The 4503-nt window shown below is 41.4% G+C and overlaps 1 pseudogene; it reads right to left on the reverse strand.

Annotated features, from left to right (window-relative positions):
• The window catches only part of LOC110293559, a 10038-nt pseudogene extending 9646 nt beyond the window's left edge, over positions 1 to 392 (reverse strand).
• Positions 393 to 4503: the final 4111 nt, after the last annotated feature.

The raw sequence follows: 4503 nt of genomic DNA on the forward strand, positions 1-4503 counted from the left end.
AAAAATCAATCTCCAATCATCCAATGTCTGGGATCCAACTCACAATCTTCTGGGCTCCTCCAAGGACTTGGGTCACTTCTCCAGCCATGCCCTTTGTAGCACACATGTTATCTTCTAGGCTCCAGCTGCCTGTACTCCACTACTGCTGCTGTTATTGGTGGTCATCTCATGGTTCTGGAATCTCCAAAATGCTGCTGTATTTCACTGTAACTTGGCTTCAACAATTACCTCTTATATGCTTTTTTCATGGTGCCAAGCCTCAACTCCTTTGCATGAACCCTTCAGTCCTGGGCCATCAATTGCAACTGAGGCTGCACCTTCACCAATGGCCTTCCATGGCTTCTCACAGTGCCAAATCTCAGCTGCTCTGTGTGACTGCTTCATGCCTTCAAATCCAGTACCATTTGGGTGACTCTTACACATTACCAAGTCCAGCCACAGCACAAGGTACAACCTTGGCTATCTCTGGAACAAGGCCTCTGTGCTCTCAGAAAACACTTCCTAGAAGATGTCACCTCAATGATGCTAGTCTCTTCTTAATCACCACTAATTTCTTAGCTCCAGCTAACCAGCATCAATAGTCCCAGTAATGCAAAGATTTTGCTTTAGTAGTTCTGGTATCTTGTTAATCACAGCTGATTCTTCAGTCCCAGCTAAGAAGAACCACAGAGTCTTCACAATCAAAATAGCAACGGTCCTGAAAAGAATTTTTAATCTTCCCTCTGAAATTACACAAGCCAGGCCTACATCTTCTGCACTGTTGTCAACATTATCTTTCAAGCTCCTACACAACATCTGACAGAGCTCTTAACAATGAATCAATCTTCAAGCCCAAAGTTCCAAAGTTCTTCTACAGTCCTCCCCAAAACATGGTCAGGTTGTCACAGGAATACCCCACTCCTGGTACCAATTTGTCTTAGTTAGAGTTTCTATTCCTGCACAAATATCATGACCAAGAAGCAAATTGGGGAGGAAAGGGTATATTCAGCTTACACTTCCATACTGTTGTTCATCACCAAGGAAGTCAGGACTGGATCTCAAGCAGGTAAGAAAGCAGGAGCTGATGCAGAGGCCATGGAGGGATTTTTCTTTACCAGTGTACTNAGCTTGCTTTCTTATAGAACCCAAGACTACCAGCCCAGAGATGGTATCACTCACAAGACCCCCCCCCCTTGATCACTAATTGATAAAATGTTCCACAGCTGGATCTCATGGAGGCACTTCCCCAGCTAAAGCTCCTTTCTCAGTGATAACTCCAGCCTGTGTCAAATTGACACAAAACCAGCCAGTACAAGAGTCTTTCTGGGTATATTAGTCTAGGCTGGCATTTGTGGTCTTTTAGGGTCTGTGTGACATTTGCCCAGGATCTTCTGGCTTTTGTGGTCTCTGGCGAGATTTCTGGTGTAATTCTGATAGGCCTGCCTTTAAATGTTACTTGACCCTTTCCCTTACTGCTTTTAATACACTTTCATTGTTTTGTGCATTTGGTGTTTTAGTTATTATGTGTTAGGAGAAATTTCTTTTTTGGTCTGGTCTATTTGGAGTTCTGCAGGCTTCTTGTATGTCTATAGTCATCAGTTTCTTTAGTTTGGGGAAATTTTCTTCTGTAATTTTGTTGAAGATATTTGCTGGCCTTTTAAATTGGTAATCTTCACTCTCTTCTATACTTTAGGTTTGGTCTTCTCATTGTGTCCTGGCTCACCCAGGATCTTAGGATCACTGGTGAGAATAACACAACATCTGTTTCAACACCACTGGGAGTGACTGGGACCATCAGGAGCCAGGGAAGCAGGAACCCCACCTGACCAGTGGCTCAGGTTTCCTCCAGTTGGAGCTGGTCTACCTTGGTTGTGAACTCAGTAGACAGCCCCATGGCCTCCAGAGGAAGTACCACTCCCAGGATCTTAGGATCCCTGGATCTCAGGATCCCAAAAGCTTGGTCACACCAGGATCTCAGGGTTTGTTTCCTTTTAGATTGATAGCTTAAAAATGCATGCATTATCATGTTAGTAATTAGCATGTGATAGTAAATATGTATTCTCAGTTACTGTTATTCATTACAAATAATCCTTACCATTTTGTATAACTTCTTAATACTTCTTAAATACAAGAATTATGTAATCAGTTGAAACTTGTAGAGGCATTTTCATCCAGCAACATGGCTGCTCAGGTAAAATATCACACCTGAAGATATGATCTGACTGGAATGAAGACTCACTTCACACCTTAATCCCCCCGCAAATGGCATCTAAGTGATGAATCAGAGAAAGATTTGACAGAATAAGTCAAATATAGGATACACCCAACTTTCACAAGGGTAGGAAAGAGTGGTTACTTCAAGAAAAGTAAGGTAGAGAGTGCCATTCAATGCAGTTCAGTTCAGAGCAGGTCAGTTTGGAGCAGTTTAAGTCAGTGCAGTTGTGCTTTGTTCAGAGCAGAACAGTTGAGATCAGAGAAGTTTAATTTATAGAGTTCAGAGGCAGTCTTTCCAAGCAAAGCAATTCAGTCAGAAGTTGATAGAAGCCAATTTGGATTAGCCAGCTTGGATAGAGGTTTGAGCCAGAACACCTTACATTGAATCAGCCAGCCAAAGTTCAGAAAAAAAGTGAGTGTTTTTAGCAGTAAGTCTCAGAGGCTCAAATATTCTAGACCTAGGTTAGCAGATAGAGGCTGGCAGATGAAGCCTTCAGGGTCTGGGCTTTCAGAAGATTAGATTGATGGAAGCTAGAAGCTTCCAGGCCTAGACCTACAGATAGTTTGATAAAAGTGCTCTGGGCTCAGCTCAACCCATGTATTCATAAAAGTTTGGGTACAGCTCTCCTCTCAGGAAATAGAAATATAATTGTATTTACAGAAACTCTTTCCTAACTCACTTTAATTTCATCTCTCCCCATCCTTTCATCAAAAAGCTACTAATTTAAAGCTATGTTTTGTTCTTTCCTTTTATAGTGGACAAATCTTTATTTTATATGTATATATAGCTTGATATGTCTTAAACTTTAATAGTTGTATTATATTAAATATGTCTCTATAATATTAAATATATAAAATCTATGCATGCTTATACATTTGTGGTGATCACAAGGTCCTTGTGCCCACAGATCACCATGGAAAACAAGAATATTAATCATGTAGGGTTGTATCCTCAAGGAAGAAAATGAGTACCTGCTTTCTAAAAAGAAACCTTGGAATAGGTGTTGTAATGACCTGGTTAATTTTACTATCTCTAGAACCAGAAATTTCTAAATCCAAATTTTTGTACCAGACCTCTTTAGCTTTGTTTCTCAGTCAATAGAACATTTTTAGGAGAGATGTCAAATGTACATCACAGCCTTCTGACCTCTGTGTCATCTCAGACAGTGACTACATTAGATCCTAGGACCATAAGCTATAGAACCTATCATCACATATACCTTGGAAAAGAAATTTGATGTTGTTTTGCCTTAAACTTTATTGTGCACATGGGACTGGAATGAGTGTTGCCAGGAAACTTTTTTCCAAAAATGTTCTCAATTAAAACATGTCTAAAATATACTGGCTTTGGCGTCAGACTCCAGAGTTTTGAACCAGCACTAACAATGCTGGGTTGAATTGAAGTGGAAATTCCTGGTTCTTTTGGAGACTCAGTGTCTTGTGATGTTTTTCTAGAAGCTGTCTTATGAGAGGATGTTTGGCTGAGGCAGATTATGTGGTGTTTTTCTGGAAGCTGTCTTGTGAAAATGCATGTGATGTTTTGGTAGAACAGATGTTTGAGAGAGACCATGATGTTTAGAAAAAATATAAATATAACCTCATGGATGAGAGGAAGCTCTTGCATCTATTCTCTTTGCAATGCTTTGTTGTTCTGCACTGATGATGCTCTCACATTGGTTTGCCCTGCAATGCTTTGCTTGTCTTTGTTGATCTTTGCTTGTCAGGACTTCATAGAGAAACACATGACAGAGAACTTTTGTGTTATTCTGACTGCTTTTTGTTGCTTCTGCAGACTCATGCCAATTCGGCGTATCTTCATGGTTTCTTCTGGATTGAGGCATTGCTATTGATTTGTGTTTGGTGTTTTGTAGTGAACTGCTAATATCCTGACAATGGAGACTTTTAATTGCCCCAAAGAATTACTTCTAAACATGTCCACATTCCTTGTTTCCTATTAACTTTTCTTCTCCCCTACCTCTGGTAGGTGGGATAGAAGGGAGATTGAAGCATTTAAGAACTCTTATGATCTTGGTTCCAGGACTCCACCAAACTTAGGAACTTAGTCTGCAAGGTGAGAGTGTGCACCACAGAGGCAGACAGCTTCTGGGACAGGCGGGAGCCACAGAGCCACTGAGGAAGCACCCTTATGGAGCCACAGACATCCGGCACCCTCCCAGTCAGAGGACAGTGGTCCGCCCTGCACGGGAGCCCTATGACTCAGGAGCAGGAAGTGCCATCTTGGTTCCAGGACTCCACCGAACTTAGGAACTTAGTCTGCACAGGTGAGAGTGTGCACCAGAGAAGCTGACA

The sequence above is a fragment of the Mus caroli genome, chromosome 4 (assembly GCF_900094665.2).
Source record: "Mus caroli chromosome 4, CAROLI_EIJ_v1.1, whole genome shotgun sequence".
Lineage (NCBI taxonomy): Eukaryota > Metazoa > Chordata > Mammalia > Rodentia > Muridae > Mus > Mus caroli.